Source organism: Cyprinodon variegatus, unplaced genomic scaffold, assembly GCF_000732505.1.
Source record: "Cyprinodon variegatus isolate N-32 unplaced genomic scaffold, C_variegatus-1.0 Scaffold231, whole genome shotgun sequence".
NCBI lineage: Eukaryota > Metazoa > Chordata > Actinopteri > Cyprinodontiformes > Cyprinodontidae > Cyprinodon > Cyprinodon variegatus.
Genome location: NW_015150684.1, coordinates 453,390 through 472,873, shown reverse-complemented (window position 1 = coordinate 472,873; position 19,484 = coordinate 453,390). Strand labels below are relative to the sequence as shown.

At 39.5% G+C, this 19,484-nt stretch overlaps 1 long non-coding RNA gene across 1 annotated transcript; it reads left to right on the top strand.

The window, feature by feature from the left end:
- Positions 1-9,612: 9,612 nt before the first annotated feature.
- Positions 9,613-18,482, top strand: LOC107088867. Its single transcript, XR_001481400.1, has 4 exons — positions 9,613-9,704; positions 11,884-11,990; positions 13,434-13,638; positions 18,051-18,482. It is a non-coding gene; the product is annotated as an uncharacterized LOC107088867 (long non-coding RNA).
- The last annotated feature ends 1,002 nt before the right edge of the window (positions 18,483-19,484 follow it).

Below are 19,484 nucleotides of genomic sequence, written 5' to 3'. Positions count from 1 at the left end.
AATACAGAAAACACTATCTTCTAGGGTTTACCAAACAACCAAAAACGACAGCCGACGACATATATGTAAAACTTCAAACCTAAACAAAAAACTTAAGGTTGAACATCTTTTACAGCCTTGTACTTATTTTGTTAACGCAAAAACGTACTGCAGATGACTCTTCCAAACACTACAAGACATTTTAGCTAAAGCCAAAGATAGGTAAAAAAATAAAAAAAAAGATGGCTGCTCCCGCTCTTCTATTTTGATAAAAAAAATGGTACTGTGGCTGCTGCTACCTTGTCTTTTTGGAGTATTTTTGCAGTTTGTTCAAGGGGTTAAACAGTATTAAAGAGATAAAATACCATATTTCCCTAGCAACATTTATTATCTATCATCCTAAATCCAAACAAAAATATTAATTTTAGGCCACATAGCCCAGCCCTTTTTCTAGGTGTGCAATGAGCTATCTTCTTTAGGGCGTTGTCTCTTTTCAAGACAGTTGTAGTGATAAAAGATATGATTAAATGTCAAATTGTAAAATAATTTGCTATATTTACTTACAGTTGGCTTATCTTATCTACGTAGGTTTGAATTATGTCATTAACCTAATCTGCAATCTCCAGAAAAGGTGTGGAATGCTTTAGCCAGTCTGTTGTGTAACACAACGTAATAGATAAACCCTTTAAGGACTTTTAAAGCATGAAAATTAAAAGAATTGTGGAGATTATATCATCTCCAAGAGAGAATATCATTAAAGGGCTCAGGGAATCCGAATGCATTCCTGCAGCAGAGAGAAATCAATATTAAACAGCCGTAATCTTCAGGCCCTCCAGCAACACTGCAGTATAAACGGGCTCGACTGTGTAGAGGAAACCATGGCAATGGATCAAGAACACTTGGAGACAAAAAAAAAAATTGTGCCGCTTCCACAAAAGCATTTTATAATTTATCATGGTAGGACCCCCCCCAAAAAAACATATCTAGTTTAAATATTCCCATTGCTTCTTAATTTACCCAAGGATCCATTCACATACTACCGTTACTGTTTTTTAAGGTAGTAAAAGATGTATTAACTATCCTAATAATTTCTCCAATATCTGGAGAAAATTGGTGTGAGATTACAAAACCTGCCTTCAAGACAGTCATCTTGTAAGAGTTCCTGAACACTGGTGGATACTGTTCAGCTAATCCGCTGGCAGGAAATTGTGTTGAAGATCAAATGTCAGTGATGTGAGCAGGAGCAACTCCCTCTGACGTCACATCCCTGCGACAGAGTTTACACCCTCTGGAGAAGAGTCTATGTTTGCTGGCAGAATCAGAATGCACGTGTCCTACGATTCACAAGAAGATGAATGTAGGGTCTTGTTTTTCCTGCATTTCACACCAGATTGAATGCAGTGTTTTTTTAACCCGCCTGCTGAAGCAGATGAGAAACCACCTAGTTTGTCTGGCCGACCCGCGGAAAAACCGGGCACAATTGTTGTTCTGCTGAGGAGCTAGAAGCTGCAGATCCTTGCCACACCAGTTCTGCCAATGCAATGAACTATGAAACCACCAGACCGTGATCCATTGTTTTGGCTACAGTTTAAAGGTCTTCTGCCACCATCTGAGCTGTTGCTGCGAAGCTATCCATTGCCAAAAAGGAGACCCCCTCCTCCAAGGCTACTGTGAGTGACAAAATTAAACCCTGCAAAGTTTCATTCTGTTGTTTGCATCAGAATGATTCAAGACTCTTCGAGAGCTGCCTGTTGAATGAGCAGACTATGTTTCTGCACCGAATCGAGAGAGACTTCTTCCCTAGAACGGGACCAACCGAATCTAATTGGGTCGAATGGGACCAAACTCCCATTGCCTCCCATTCCATGGAACCAACAAGTAAATATTTTTTCTCCATTTTCATCTGATGCTTATCAAATACTCTTCTTGGGTGAAAGATAGGTAGAATAGATTATCTCAATTTTCTCAAACGGCCTACTATCTCATGTACTATCTCATCTCCAGTTCTGTCTAGGAAAGGTAGTATCCCACCTGCTGTAAAACCATGCCAAACAGATGAGACCAAACCCCTACAACATTCCAAACCCCACCCAATACCACAAACTGGCATCCTCCATCCCAGCGGACGGACAAGACATCAGAGCCATTGGATGGAAGCCAAAGGCCGGAAAGCCCAAGGAGAGCCCGAAACCCCCTCCTGCTCAGATGTAATGTTGTTGCCTGTTGAACTACTCTTTAATTAAAACAACTGGTAGGGTATGTTTGGCCCCCTCCTCCACCACCCTAAACCCTAAGTGTCTAAATGCATTCCAACCACCACAGGTGGGCATAAGCAAAGCCAAAAAGGCTGATCCAGCGCCCTGAATATGCCCACCCTGCTTCCCTCTATGTCTTGGAAATGTTATAAATGATGCTGACTCGGGTTTTCATTAAAATTATGGCATAGGCCACCACCAGCATGGGAAAACTCACCCAGGTGATTATCCCTTCCCCAAGATCCTTTGTGTGTGGTAGTTTGATAGAGCAGGTGAGGTGAAGCATAGAAGGTGGGGAGCAAAGAACTGGGGAGCGGTATTCTTCCAAGTAGCCTGTACCCCAAGTAGCAGCTGGGGGGTGCCCTGAGAACAGGGAGCTGCCAAGCACCAAGGGCAGACCACAACCCAGGCTTCGGTCCCCAGCCTAGGATGTGGCAGAGAGCCCAAAGCCCAAATTTGAGCGGAGGATGCTATCCAGTCACATAAGTTCCTGAATGTTATGGGCACCATAATTTGTGTTTGTGTAATTCCCACCTTGAGAGCTATAGTATCATGTAGTATTGATAGCAGGCGAGGAACCATGCTAGTGTGATGTGTAAATGGTGGTAAGTATCAAGCTCAGCACAGTTAAAAGATCAAAGCTTGGTCCTAACTCGGCATGGTTTGGTTTCAGAGGACTAGAGTAAATACTTACTGACAGTGTGTATGCTCTAGGAAAGAACACCTGCAGGGTGATGTATAAAGGTTGTTCCCTGCTAGTTCAATAGCCAAAGTGCCCGCAGTGGCGCCATTGGACCCCAGAGCAGGCCAGGCACCACAGCAGGCTCTGGTCCACACACCAGTTAGCACAGGACCACTAATGTGGTATCAGCTCATCAGTCTCTTTGAGGGTCATAGTAGGAATTGTACTTAATTTTGTATTGACATCATCAAGGTATTCTCTAGAGGCCCTTTGCTTATCTCTGCTAGGTGGTGTTGGGGTTGACAGCCTCTTAATTTAGGCGTGATCTTATTTCTCAGGTCGGTTGTCTTGCATCATTAGTATCCAATATCTGGGGGGTTGATGTTTGCTCCTCCATTTAACCTTATGTCTTTTCATATAATGCCGCTGACTAGGGAAGTAGCATTCCAAAAGTGCCATGTTGTCTCTCTTGTCCATTGCCTTTAAGTTTAGTAGCCCACTTACCATTACAGCTCTCTGGTTCATTGACAGTTAACACAGACCAGGTTTGACCGTGTGATATCTGAGCCGGTACGGTTATCTGTTTATTTGCTTTCATATTTTAAGGTAGGAGTTTGGCCTTAATAATTTTGCCAAAGGACCAGCACTGGTTGATGTATAAGCCTACAATGTATCCCAGCAATATGTTTACCCCATGCATCATTCACATGGGAATTTAATTGAATGTCACTACCTTTGTTACAGAGTTTACCTAAAGTATTTTAATTGGAAGTTGAATCATTCCTTTGATATTTGTTTATATTGGAAAAAGTATGTGTGTTATTGTATATGTGTACAATGGTTGCTGTTTAAGAGTATGAATTAAGAGTTACATTTTTTTGTTCTATAATATCACACCTCATCAGGCAGGTAATTTAGAGCAACAATTGACAGAGACCAAGAACAATGTGGCTTTTCTTTCCAGATGATCGGTCAGTGCCCCGAGTTGTCAGTTTTGATTAAAATGATTTACTAATAACTGAATTTGTTACTTATTAATATGTATTCACAGGGAAATCAAAAATATTATTGTATAACATGTTCAAAGCTTAAGATGTATATTTTCATAACCCTGCTTTGTATTTAATTCTTTATGATGTTCCTAACATTTGTCTTTTTAAAGGCCTTTAATCACAAAAAATTATAAAAATACATAAAAAAAAAATGGGAAGAAGGGAAAATACATAAGAAGCCTCTCATGGTTGGTAATCAAACCCTGGATGATTGCAGGGACTAAAAACTTCCCTTTATGGGATATCTGCTATGCATTAGCAATTTAAACACTAAGGAGGCTAAACATCCCTTCTAAATTCAGTGGAATAATTGGTCAAATTTGTAATTTTAAACTTTATAAATGTAGTCATTAAACTGTATTATATGTGAGCTAAATGTGCTTCATTTGATGAGTATGTTGTGTGTTAATCAGATCTGTGCATTGAGGCAAGAAAGTAGGACCCTGACTGGATAACCTGTAAAAAACGTAATTTTAAGTGAGGTTTAACCTCTTAGGGCGTCTATGGAGCAGACGTGGGCCATGGGGGGTATGGGAAGCTGGCTGCTCAATGCTGATTGGCTGAACATGCAAAAAGATTTTTGACTGACAGAGGCAACGTTTTCCTTATGAGACTCAGACGAGATATAAAAGAGCGATTATTCAGTCATCTTGTGTTGAACTCTTGCTGTGGTTTCCCGAGTTTATTATTTCAGAGCGCTTCACAACAGCTACGTTCACCCGTTGTATACACAATACTCTAAATAAATAAAATAAATCCCAGTGTTATTTCATTGTTTTTACCTTTTTAAATTTTTTTGTTCATTTCCTCCCAAGAAAATTGTCAAATCAATGGAAAAGACAGCTGCATGATAGGGTCATAGAGCATTTCCTGAAAAAGAGAGAAGGGCAGATTGGGTTTATATGTAATTTGTTTTACAATATGGGTTTTAATATTTATCATTGCAATATGCTACATTTGGATTTATTTAAGACATTGAGCCTTTCCAGTTTCAGAAAAAAACTGTTGCCACTGCTGCTATGTATTTTTCATATTTGCATTATGCAGAAGTTGTACAGCTTTCTAGCAAATAAAGGGCTTTATTACAATTGGAACTGCTTTATTGCTGGAGTAGCCGTTCAATAGCCCATCACACTTTGTACGATTGTTAAAAATTTGTTTGAACATTTTCCTTATAAAGCATTCATTTCTTTTTATTAAACGATATTTGAATGCATTTTCACAGTTTATATTTTTTTTACTGCGTTGTATTTCTTTGGGACTTCTTTAAATTATGATATTTTTCTCTGGAAAAAAAAAATGCCACTGAACCTTTCCTTTAGAAAAAAAACATCCTTCTGCATCCTAAAGAAAGCAAAAATATTCTTAAATTAACTTCTACATATGGTTTATAAGAGCAAGAATTCAATTGTCTGTCAAAGAAATTTTCATCTCGACTAAGGACTAAGGAGAATTAGTCCGAACTGATGTGTAAACGAAGCAAGCTGCTGAGCTTGTGAATCAATGTGTCTATTATCTTTTCCGGACAGATCAATAGAGCTGAAGAACGAGCTGTGAATCGCAAAAAAAGAGAGAAACACTGAAAGGAAAAACAAAAAACGACACACACTAACTCACCAGCCAATGGTTGAGCTTAAGTCTATTATCTGTATGTCAGGAAAGTCCATACATGACTGATAACCTTTACTTCCTCTGATAGACTTTACTTGTCAAGGTTCATGCCACGACACCAAGTACCAAAAAGTTGCTTAAATATAGCATCTCTCATTATTCAGTTAGTTCTGGACTTTTAAACAGATTAAGAGCATATTAGAAAAACAGATCACATACAGCCATATACAACAAATGAGAAAACATTAAAAAGTTAATTTCAACTTTATTATTTCAATTTGGAAAGCAAAACCCAATATACTTATTAATTACACACCGACTGATGTTTCCAAGCTTATAGTTCTGTTAATAATGATGCATCTCCACTTGCAGCAAATGAAAACACGCTTTAGATTAGAATATTTCTTCAAACCAGTAAAATAACCCTTTATGACACAGAAATCATGACTTATGGGAAAGTATGTTTAATACCTGCTTAAAGGTTATTTTAAAAAGCACTTTTATTATAACAAACAAACCGCATTTTTTCGTATTTTATAGTATATTGAATTTGACTGTACGTACAGAGACAAGGAAATACACTCTGCTCCTGTGTGTGCACCAACAACAGATAATACTAGGTCAATAAGAGAACCAGAGGTGTTGAAGTGGCATTAGCCAGGTAAAGCATAGCGATGTAATCTAATAGGACATGTAAAAGAGCCCCCCCTCATGGCTTATTCATTGCAAGGGATGTCATTACTGAATGTGCGTGGACTGTGGGAGGGATGTGCTGGCGGGGGCATTTTCCCTGGAGTCACAGGATGCAGAGGAGAGGACGGAAGCTGCAAGACTGCAGCAGCAGCTGATTGTTCATGCAGATGGGTATCAGCTTGACTCTATGATCGGGAAGAAGCAGTTCCTAGTTTTAATGTTTACCATGCAAAAATGTCATCTTAATGCCGTTACTTTAACTTCATAAGTGCATTTAATGCACAATTTCACCCTGGTAGAGCACAGAGAGGACTTTGGAAAATGCATAAAAGAATGGTTAACAATATTACAAGTAACTAATTCTCAGAATGCAGGGGTTTGCTTAAGTCACCAGGTTGTCAGATTCTCTGGATTATTCTCTGGAGCATTCAAGCTCACCCATCATATGTCGTTTTTTCAGGAAAACCTCTCTAAAAATAAAATACTTTATTCAAAGTAGCCATGTTTTATGGGAAGTTCCTATTTGGTTAAAGCATCACCACCTCAGATGATTTGCGACACTTTCCTTTGAACCTTTACAATAGAAACCTTTGAAATGTATCCACACTTTGAACATACTTCAGCATTTGGTCTGCTGTGATCTGATATAAGAACAATAACACGACAAAGTCAGAAGAAATATGAAGAAGCTGTAAAATCTAGCAAAATGGTTTTCTTTTCAGGGACTTAAAATTGATCTATGGAGAACACAGTCTGCCAGTAATTTAAAACACTGTTGAATTATTCATATCAAAAACTGTAAATAAAACTTTTAGGAAAATTGTATTTATGCCCATATATAGATACTTTCTGCTTGTTCTGACTTTCATTCTCACTATGATGTGCTGAGATATCAGCACATTTCTCAAAGCAACTATGTACGCAGAATATTTATTTATAAAGACAGTTCTTACTATTGCTAAGTCTCACTTCTGTCCACATGAACATTTCATGTTTTACATAAGAGAATTTAAATGTACTAAAGTATTATTCTTGTTCAAGATGGGTTTACAAGGACACCGTCTGTTACACTACGCATTCTTTATAAGGTCAACAATAGGTTTTTACATACCTTCATAGTCTTAAAAAGGCAAGTGAAATTAAATCTGCAAATATAATATTATATATATATATATATATAATTTAATATAACAGGAATATCCCTAAAACATAGCAGGAGCCGATTCTGTGAGCTAAAAGTTTAATAACTTAACTTTTTCAGCATCTCTGTGAGAAACTGAAAGGTGGGCTGATATTCTAACAATAACTTAAGTTTATTTTGTCACAGCCATTTCCAAAAAACAAGAACAACTGAGAACATTGTAACTTTCTAGTCTATCATTGGGAAATCTAAAAGAAAACTATTTCTATACAAACATGCTAGAAGTCTTTGTGGGAGTCATGGATCTTCAACCCCAGCTGAAGTGGATCTCTGGAAAGAAACGAAAAAAAATTGAGTTTTGGGTTATTTTTATGAGGCTTGTCATATTGAGGTGATTTCTCAATATTCAAAACATTAAATCAGGTTCAAACAAAGTTTTTTTTTTTTTTCTTACCATTTTCATAAATAAACATGTCTTATCATTTCAGCTGGTAAAAAGAAAAAATAAATCCACCTCCCCTGCCTTCTGTTGCCACAAAGTCCTGCTGCATTAATCGTCTTTGTTGCAAAATTGATATGAGTATATATTTACAATACATTTTCAATTTCTGGTCAGTTTCCTAATTAATACTGCTACAAACACAATGCCATTATCCGTACATGCTAGTCTGTTCCTGTATTTGTGCCTGTGATGTGGCAGGATCTTGTTTAAAAGAAAATGAATTTTATTTAATTCTCGGCTTTGAAAGCAAAAGAAAAGGTAGATAGTGATACATTTATTTTTTATATATTTTTTAAAGTTTGATAATATAATAAATCGTATGAACCATTAAGAGATGTGTGACAGCAATTAGGGGTAATTAAAGATGAATAAAAGCGTGATGTTTGATTTCCAGGAAAGAGAGCCTCATGGTATTTACCTGAGGGCCACGGCACCACGAATCTATAAAAAAAAGAGAAACCTCCTGCAGTGAGACGTGGAAAGCGCTGCACTGCTGCAGGAAAACAGCCAAGACGCTAATGGATAAAACACAGAGGATTTCTAATGGAGACACCATTATCTGCACAGTGTCTAAATATCATTATTTGGAAGTCGGGAATCGAACCACTAAAAAACCCTCCTTCTCAGAACAAACATAAAAAAATAAAGTGAGACCTCAAAGCCTGACTAAATGATGGATGATCTCACTCTCACTGTAATCTATAAAAGACAAATTCAGTTGGTCAAGATTGTTCAGATTTTAGCGCACTGCAGAATGGCACCAGGAGAACATTGCATCATGGGTAAAAAAAGGTAGGTAGTTGCAGATTAAGGACATTTTTCTCCAGCGAAGGTAATTTTAGTGCTGCACCTCAGAGAACTGTAAAGTTAAAACAGGATTTAAAGCCACTGCGCAAAGGTTTAGAGGGTTTCCTAAGTGTCACTGCTCCTGGACTGAGCAGTAAACGTGTGCATCAATGAATGTCATTAAAATACAATTAATAGTTTAGTGCTTCGAGGTTAATTAAATGTAATATCAAAATCAGTTGCATAATTTCCAGTTTTCCAATCTCATATACTTCTAAAACATCTAAAACCTCCCACGAAATTGGAAATAAAATGTAAGAGACTTTTAAGACCATTGGAAACTTTGTGTTCTTTACTTAAATAGTAATATATATATATTTATAAAATGTAAAAAAAAAATTATTAACATGCAAAATACACACGAGGAACAGCTGCTGATAATCCTCATTTCTCAAATCAGCTTCTGCTGTGGTATTAAATTGAGTGGATTATGAGTTATGTTGCACAGAGGGGGTCTCTTACACTGATGAAGGAGAAGGAGAAGGAGAAGGAGAGGGAGAAGGAGAAGGAGGAGAGGAGAGGAGAGGAGAGGAGAGGAGAGGAGAGGAGAGGAGAGGAGAGGAGAGGAGAGGAGAGGAGAGGAGAGGAGAGACCGACTGACCCTGGAGGTTGCGTTCCCCTTTAAAAGTCCCATCCCTCTCAGATACGCAGAGCTCATGCAGGATCTGCTGCGGCAGTGGGGGAACACTGCTGAGCTGTGCAGTTTGTGCTGCCAGTGAGCGTGCAAAGAAGAGGAGGGGGAACAAGCGTGCACCGGAGAAAGAAGGAGGAGTAAAAGGGAGAGAGAGTGCAAACAATGTCATTCTGTTCAGGAGGCAGTGCTGCAGTCAAGTTTGCCGCGCCATGAAAGCACACCACCAGTGACCAAGAGGCTCACAGAGAGTGAAGAGAAGTTTTCATCCTCTCCTCCTCCAGAGTGATGCAGTGCCTGACTCTTCAGTGGGTAAATATTCCATCCTTCCTTTAGTCCTCTACCTTGTCCTTTACCTTGCATGTTTATCTGCTAAGGTATTTTTCTTTCTGTTTGAAAGCATAACATATTCCTCGAATCATCCTTCCATGAGTTGATCTAGGCATGTCGGTGAGGATGCCTGCAGTGCTGAGGCTCCAGGCTGCATCTGCCTCATCATTTTGCAGGCAGCGGCCAGCCAGACAGAGCCACTCAGTTCGCAGTCAGGCTCCACTGCTCCCTCATCCATGTTTAACACATGGCAAAGGCTCGAAATAGCAGCCGGCGTGTTAGATAGCTGAACCTCGACAGGGCTCCATTTCTCACAAGGGCACTGTAAACTTATCAGGATGCAAAGAGTTCCCTCCTCTAGTTGAGACTTCAGTCTATGCTGACTCTGCTGGTTGTATCTTGGCTTTTTTCCCCCACTAGCTTTGTGTTTACATTTAAGACAATGGGTATACTGTGCTTTAAATGCTTGACATTTGTAAGGAAGACCTGCAACAATGACTGGGTTTAGATAGTGAGTGGGAAAATGAAAATGAGGCCACAGCGGCCTGTGTGGGACAGGGAGGCTGTGGTGCAGTCATGAAGTTGTGCTAATATGACTCCCCTGATGTCCTATATGAGGATGTTAGATTCTTTACAAAGAAAAACACTGCTGTAGAGCAAGTCTACTGTTTCTAGAGGTAAATGGAGATCATTCTTAGCAGAAATACTCCTACACTTTTCTCATAAATGTTAAAAGTCAACGTTGCTACCTCTCTACTTAACTTTAAGAGATTTAAAAAGGAGATAAAAAAATGTTTTTCTCAAGATGAAGGATGTTTAAAATGGTTGTCTGTATTAAATGCTGGTTTTCAGCCTTGCAGGGCAACTTTACTACATGCCTGGGTCAGCAGTGAGTTCACTTAAGGTAATCATGTTATGTGAGTTTTGGACTGCGTTCTGTAGAAAAACTTCAAGCACACAGAACTAAAGCTCTGCGCCAAGTATCTGAGCAAAGAACATCTGCAGTTCTCCTGCACACCGACTCACTGGGGTTAATGCTGCACTATCAGCACAGGAAACTGCAGCACTTACCTGATGTTTCTTGCACCTCTGTTCTTGCCCTGCCCCCCCAGCCCCTCCCCTACCTCCCTACACAGCTCCTCTCTTTCTCTCCTCCTCTTTGTCTCTTGGTCTCCAGTTTCCCCTACTGTAGTCTTGCTCGCAGGTACAGTTGGCCAGCAAAGCGCTTGACTGGCATGCTTTGCAGCTCGCTGATCCCCCCTCCCTCCTCCCCCTGAGCTGAAAAAAAGTATGCAGCACATGCTTTCTCCATCCTCCTTGAGCATTTTGCCCGAGAGAGAACATAGAGAAGAGAACAAGAGCCAGTGAGGAGGCAGCAGAGCACCGATCCTGCAGTGTCCTGCAGCAGCTGTACTCCTGCAGTGCTGGCCCACAGCAGCGTGCACACTCACACACACACACACACACAGGGATATGAAGATGCACACCACCACACAACTCTATCATTTACTCATCAGAGTCCTTCGCTGACATGACACAGCGGTGCACAGATTGAGGCAGGGCAGGCCGTCTCACTCAGCGTTGGAGTAAACCGAGTTTAGAGACAGAACAGGGGGAAGCAGATGAATTCACCCCCCCTCACCCACTCTCCCCCCCTCCCTCCCTCCTTTCCTCACCCCCGATGGTGCATTGTCCCATTCCAGCACTCCTGTTTCGATGATGTAATCAATGCAGCAAGCTTTGAACTTGCTAGGCTAGGGGTTCCTCTAGACCACCCACCCGCCCCCCACCCCCACCCCTCCATTACCAGGTGCTCTGACTGACAGAAATAAAAGTGAGGCCTCGTTGCAGTCCCAGGTAAGACGGGAGATAAATGGCAAGATTTCACTTTTTTTTTTTGCAGCTGAGGATAATTTCCTCTGAGTTGCCTCGCTCAGTGAATGTTCATATTCCACTCTTGACCAGCATCTCGTATAACTCAGTTTGGACTTTGCGGTGCTGCATCATGGCTGTCACTACTTTAACACCACCATACTCAGACCATTTCCCCCTCTTCTGCTCTTTTTCCACAGATTTCTTCTCTAGCCACCTGCAAAGACGAAGCAGAGCTGAAAGCACTTGGAGTGCCTCTGGGTAGTGACTTTGTTCTCTCATTGATAAGGTCATCGGCCTGTTGACGGGCTGCAGCAGAGAGTGACGCCGCTGATGTACAAAGCGCACAACTTTAAGAGACGTTCAGGCAGCCAAACTCAGACCATATTGTAGCAGGTGAGTTTTGCTGAGCTGGCTTCTGCTACTGAAGCCAGAATCTGCCTAGTGATCAACTTCCACTAACAGCAGTGATGAACTGGCATCACCCCTCCTCTAGTACTTAAAAAACCCAGCTACTCAACATAATTAGCACTCACTGATACTGATGATCTGGCACATTTAGCACAGTTTACATATGAGTACCTAAACAGCACGCAGTGCACATCTGCACCTAAGCTCTGACCGATCTGATAGAAGATCTCTTGATTGCTACATCATTGAATGGCTTTTAAATTCAGATCAAAGATCGAATGTTGATGCTCTATGAAATAATTAATATTTCACACAGATCTCTAATCTTTGCTGATGCATTTTCCTCAGATTTTTGGTTTTATAATTTATACTGGCTTCATCTGTAATTGATGTGACCTACTGAAGGATACTGTATAATATGATCTGATGAATCAGCAGCTTTCATTAGTACGCTGTGCTGGTGCCCAGTTACAGCTTCTGCTAAAGATCAGATAGAACTACAACAGATAGAACCGAAGAGGAATTTGGGCTCTTTTGGATTTTCTTTATTAAAGTTATGCATTCAGCTTCAGCCAATAAAGAGTGAAAGTTTGGTACTAATGCGACAAAAATTAAAAAAATTCAACCATTTTATGGTGCTTACACAAACATTGTAAACAGTAACATGTAACAGTAAAATATTAATACTAAGTTTCCGCAACTATTGGTGCAGAATATTAAACACTTTGGCAGAAAGGCAGAAAAAAGTTTAAACTTAAGTATCAGACCCACGTGTCTCTAAAAAAAAAGCTAAAATTAACTTCATAGTGGGTTAATCTATAGTTAAGCCAAAAGTAAATCTGACAGAAACTGGATAATCTGGATGTTCAGCCAGTTCTCCTGGGTTAGCTGACATGTCACTCTTTCCTGACTTTACTTTTATTTGTGTTTTGTTTTTGACACTGAATTTAGTTTCTTTCTTGAAAATAAGGAAATAAAACTGCAGCCCCTTTTCAGCCTGCTAACCAGCAGTGTTCAGCAATAGGTGGGAAAACCTCATGCTGGCATAAGACTTTCTCGCACTTCCTCTGGTGCCCCATCAAAGCAACTTTAAACTACAGAAACAGTATTATGGGATGTTTTAACAGTTTTGAAAGTATAACTTCTAAAACCTTGACATGAACACATAAACAACTTCTAACCTGAAAAGTTCTCAAAAACAAGTGGAACTTCCTTCTTCTTTGTCATCAAGTCAGGCCAGTTTATTAACGTTCCCCTCTGACACATTTTTTTGTTGAGCTGCCTTTATCCTGTCACGTCATCAGCTCAACAATAACCCCATCATGTGTTTTAAAGTGAAAGCTAAGCTAACTCAGTGAAGGTCTGAGTCATGCTGGGTCCTTTCTGGGCTTCCCCCTTCTCTGATCCTCCTCCCTCTCTGTGGTCTAGGCTCATGCACTGGGTTTGACTGCTGGTGGCGTGATGGAACATGCCTTGACATGTTGTGCTGTCTGGATGAAGCAGACGCAGAGACAGAGAGAGAGAGAGAGAGGCCACAAAGAAAAAGAAGAAGCTGGTGGTCAACTGGAGCTTGTGTGAAGAGACTGCAGCCTGCATATTGGATGGAGGAGCTCTGCCGCTGCCTTGCTCCCTGGTGAGTGTGAATAATCTCCTATGACTTTATGTTCGAACTTATTTTAACAATTTGATTCACTCTCACTGCATAAATAGGCAGCTAATGGTGGAGTAGGTTAGATTTTGTAGCACAGTTAAGTAAAAAAGAGGACTTAAGGCCATCAGATAAGCGAAATTAACAACATGAGTTGCCCTAAATTGAAATGTCGAAGGTTAATTTTAAAATGATGGCTTTCAGCATTGTGAAAGTGTCTTGGAAACTAGGGAAGAGGTTGCTGAATTCAGAGGACAGCTACACAAATGACAAAGTGGCGTGAAAACGCCTGCATGGATTCTGAGCCGAAGGATAACCTGGTATTAGAAGCATCCTCTCTACAAAGCCAGGACCAACAGGAGGAACACTGCCTGTAAAAACTACAGCTGCTACTTATGGGATGACGGTGTATTCAAAGTGCTCCCACTCAGTGCAGTCAGCACTTCTGCATGATTGCAGTTCAGTTTACAGAAAGAGATAAAACTGGGACAGACTTTCCACATTGTCACTCACAATCACATGTTATTGATAAACTTAACGGTAAAAATCACATGGAAGCTCAAATACATAAACCCCTGTTCAACGCACTCTGACCCCCTCTTAGTTTTACATTAGCCTACCTGAACTATTAACCCACTTCAGTATATAAGCAAAGGCAATTTATTCACACCTCAGCTGGTTTGCAGTCAAAACGCATGCAATGAGATTTCAAAGTTACGCTTTTTAAATCAGTTTTGTTTTCCGTCATTCTGTTGCAGAGGAGTCTGTTTAAGCATTGAGTAACACAGCACTGCTTCTCTCTCACCTGCTGAAAACTGCTGGCCAGCTGGCCGCAAGAAGGCCCCTACCCTTTCCCCTAGCTTCTTAAAGAGACACGTTGGAAATATTTCACAGAAAAAATAAAAAAACGCTGTTCTTGCAAAATGCATCCCCCATACTACAGTAGCTCGGTTTCAAAGGTACATTTGATAAGCTAAGCTTTTCAATTAGCCGACTGTAGACATGCTTCCCGACAATTAAGCTTACGCTACTGAACAAAGAGTGGAAATACTCTGTGTAATAAGCATAGAAGATTACAGCTAGGTTTATTATAAATTGATCACTAACTATATTACATTTTTAGGCTGTTTTAATTTTGAATTACAGCTAATATTATGTAATATATTTTAATTTTCTTCTTTAATATAATACTGTGATAACGTTACATATTTACACCATTGCCATGTCAATCCATAACTACTAACGGCTTTTGATTATGTGGATTTAAATGGCCTCCTGCCTCTAATTAATAAACAAACAGTTGCTCACACCACTCTTCAGAAACCTCCCTGTGCAATATTACCAACAGCATTGTTAGCCATAAGATGATTATGTGAGTGGAGTGGGACCAAGCCGGTGAAGCATGACTGCCGGAGCACTGCAAGCTGACAGCAGAACAACGGAGAAACGTAGGGAGCAGAGAAATGAGGGATGAGGAAGGAAAAACACGGGGCTGCTGATATGAGGCGTGATGGTTGTTTGTTTTTATTTCTGACACATTTTGAGGTCTGACAGCAGGGGGATCTAGGTGAGTCAGGTGTAGGGGAGCCTAGGTTTGCTCAGCGTGGAGGTGTGTTTGTTTGTTTCAGTGCAGGTGTTTCTTCCTCCTGAAACAAGATGTTGCTTTTAGGCTGCATATGTCGCATAAATGCCAACTAATAGAAGAGACTGTTTACCTGAAGACACGTTCACCACAGCCAAGCAGGTTGTTTTAGCATGTCGTCACACTGGCTAATAATCATCTCAAAAATTTTTTTTAATTAACACAATAATATATTCCTTTATAAGAAACATTTAAAAACCTTTATTTAAAGTACAACGCTTACACACCTGATACTAAGGAAGAAGCAATTTGGATTTAAAAATTATTTATTAGAAGCGTAGATAATGTAACACAGAAGATCAGGGAGAGGAATTAAGAACAAAACCACTGAGAGATTAAACTGTGTGCATTTTGAAACAAATAAAATTACCAGATTAAAAATAATAATTTGAGTTTAAGAAAAAGGAAGAAAAAAAAAAGAGTTTTAACTTTAAACATTGAAACCAATTTTGACCTTTCAGCAGCTGTGATGAAATCATGAGCAAAAGCCTGAAGTGCGACACCAAACTAACTCTACTTGAGGTTATTCTCAATAAAAAATGTCGAATAATGTCGTTGTGAAAATTATTATATTTTATGATTAGATAATTCAAGTAATAATTAATAAATATACCTGGTGCTGTCTTAAGAAGGGGGAAAAATCTATTAGATAAAATAATAATAATAATAATACAAATATGTATTATTATTATTAGCATTATTATTATAGTTTCAATCATTTTGAAGAAAAGCACTTAAAGGTGGCAGAGAAAATTCCCCAAAATTAATTTCAATTTTAATCAGTTTCAGCCCTATTTCAGTGTTAAAAAGTAAAACTATGGTTTATTTGCAACTCTATTTGGTTAAGTTCACAAGTATTCATACCCCTGGCAGATTTAGGTTTGGGATAAGATTTTCTAGATAGCAACCTGTCTTTTTTAAATAAAATAAAGATAATATGCAAGGATCTAGCCAGAGTCTGTAGTCAAATTTAGTAAAAAAAAAAAAATAAATTGTTGATGAAGCTAAAGATTAGGGTGATAGAAAGATGGCCTTCCCACATCATGGAATTAGATTTCAGCGCTGGAGACGCTCCAAAGGTGGTCAGCAAACTTAAGAACAGGTTTCATTGCTCCAGTGACATTAATGATTATTCTACTAGTAGTATAAATAACATTTGAGAAATAAAACTAAAAATAAATGATGCTGCTTTATGATCTTTGGGACTACAATTCTCTGTTCCATTTTAAAAATTTCTTGTTCAAAAGAAAAAAATACTTTTTAGTCTAATTCATTCAACATTTAATATGACAATTGGACAATGTAGATCAATATAATGAAAAACAAAAGAGTTTTCTGTGTTATACCACAAAATATTTTTTGTAAATTACATACATTCAGGATATCCATTTTACACACTTCTCTATTTGCATAACTTCTTCCTTAATTCATTCACAAATGTACTGAAAAATTACTCAGTTTTTTCAAAATTCTGCCTTCCTAATCTTGAATATGTTCCGAAAGAATCATTTGTCTAAAATAAACATTTAATCTTAAAATGTTATAAAAACATTTTGTCGTCTTGTGGACAAAACAAAACATCAAATGGACTAGTTGACATTTTTCTATATATATATAAAAAAAAAAAATGTTTGATTGAATCAATGCTATAATAATTTCTGTATTTGAAATTTGGTTTTCCTTCCTTTCTCAAAACATTTGTTAATATTTTAACCCAAAAGCTTTTTCCGTGAGGAGAGTGGACAGCGTTTATTCCTGCAGTAGCCGGCTGCCTGAAACAGTACGGCAGCCTTTCATTCATTTAGCGAGCAATGCTGCTGGGTTTTCATTGGCATTCCCTAGCTCTTTATTAGGGATTACATCAAGGCCTGAACAGGAAGGAATTCCTGTTGACATGCGCTCAGCGACGGCGACGCCTGGCCTCAAGACAAAGACACAAAGGGACACGGACGCAGCTGTTGGCCATCAGAACGCCGGTCAAGAGGATCCGCTGTCCTTCTCTGCAGACATGAGAAGCCTTCTGACAGATAAACACCTCAGCAAATTTGCTCCGTGTGAATGTTGCAGGCCGCTTTCATCAAAGCACTGAGATTCTTTTTTATCTGATAAGGTCCAGTACTTAAAAGCACAAACCAAGTTCTGGAATTCCCAATTACAAAACCCCAACTGTGTCAGAAAATTCACAAACATACAGAAGACAGACGAAAAATGTCCCCGTACAGACTCAAAACTCCCTCTTGTCCCTCGTTTGTCAGCAGCTGCGATGCTGGTCTCCAGTTTCCCCGTTGTCCTGTCAGAGAAGCAGATCCCAGCGGTCAGCCGGACTAAAATAGCTCTGCAGACAGCGGACGCAACTGATAGCAAAGGGGGATAGAAGGGTTTTTAGTTGCAGTTCCTGAGGAACATCAACACACTACGGGTTACATAGTAGTCCAAAGAGCAAATAGATACTCAAGTAGGTGAGAGCTAAATCCGACCGAGGTTTTGTTGCAAAATCATGAGTCATGTCAGATCTATTCTTAGTCTGCGAGTGTTTGTGTTTGTCCAAGTTATGCAAACTTCAAGAGATGCTGCAGAAAAAAGGCTGGAAGGATATGAGGCATCTGCTCGGAAATAGGCTCTGGGCTACTTAGCAGGAAGTGCAGACTCCTTAGGCTTTTGGATTATTTTTTTTAGGCTTTATGAAAAAGTATAAAAGTTGTGAAATAATTCTTACACAATCACTTTCTCTGTCCTCACATCTTTTATTCTGCAGGTCCTCTACATCCCATCACAAAAAGCTGAGAGAAACTACAAACGTCAGCAGCGGCAGACTCCAGGGGTCAGACGGTGCAGCTAAAGCCCGCCAATTCCATACTGAGAGGAGGCAGGTGGACAGACGGGTGGATGGACGGTAGGCCGCGGCTGCTGTGGGTGTTTCTCTGGCAGTGTCTTAGCTGGTTGTTGTGAGGAGTGAGAACGAAGCAATCAGCAAGTATACTGCCGCAGAAATTCTTCGCAATAAGAAGCCCTGGGATCATTCATCATTGAGAGGTGGAAAGATTTTCCACGGCAAAGAAATTGAAGAGAGATCGACAGAGCTTGGCCTTTTTTTATCACCAGCATTTACATCTGGAAGAAGCCATCAAACTTCTCAATGCTTAAGCTGTACCTCTATGATCTTCTGCTGCCATCTTGTGACTGAAAACAACCTATCTGCATGCTTCTGTTTATCAGTCCTACCAGCTTCTACTGTAAAACATACAATTATCTGTTATAGCTGATTGTAAAAGAGATGCATGGCTTTAAAGGTATATTTCTTTGTGAAAAATCTTTAATCTTATTATTCACTTCACTCATTTATTAGCTGTGTACAGGTGCAAATAAAGGTTTCTTAACTACTGATTTTCTCATTAGTTTTTTTTTTATTATCAAACATGCATTTTATAATTGTAAATAAAATGTTGCTCTGTGTTTTAACCACTTTGCCGTGGGTAAAAGCACAACGGTTCCTGGAAAGCTGGCGTTGCCAGGATAACAAAGCAGACTTAATGAGTGCAGATGAACCAGGTGCACATCAATTGAAAGACTCGCTAATTACTGCAGGATCTATCTTGTTTCTTGAAAAGAGTAATCAGACAGATGTGAAGGAAAAACACGCAAGTGCTGCTCATATGTGATTCTGACTCTAATGCAGACGTTGCGATTGCTGCAGTAGAAAAAAAACAAAAAAAACAACCCTTGGTGTTTCACTGCACTGCTGCAACACGGGGTGGGGGTTTCTTCAGCTGAAGGGATGCAGAAGCTGTAAACTATGACTCTCACACACAAGGTCACTGCTCTGCCATTTTTCAGTCTTACTAAACTTCAGCTTTATGAAAATCCTTAAATATACATGGCCAGGAAATAATTACCAGCTGGATGCAAAGAACAACCTTCCCTCATTAATCAGAGCGTTTACTCCTCATCATGTTATCACAGGGGACCTGTGAGCTGCTCGATAAGAGGAAGTTCTACTTCAGGGCAGATGGTGTCCATCAACGGACCATTTTCCAATTTACTTAATGTTATTTTTTTATGTGCGAATAATTTTTGATTTATTGGAGGGATTCTCAGTTGCAGATAAATCAACATGTTGAGTTAATCAGCAAAGTAATTCAAAAGGCTAAAAATGTTAATGAACTCCAGGTCAGTCAGCTGGTAATAATTT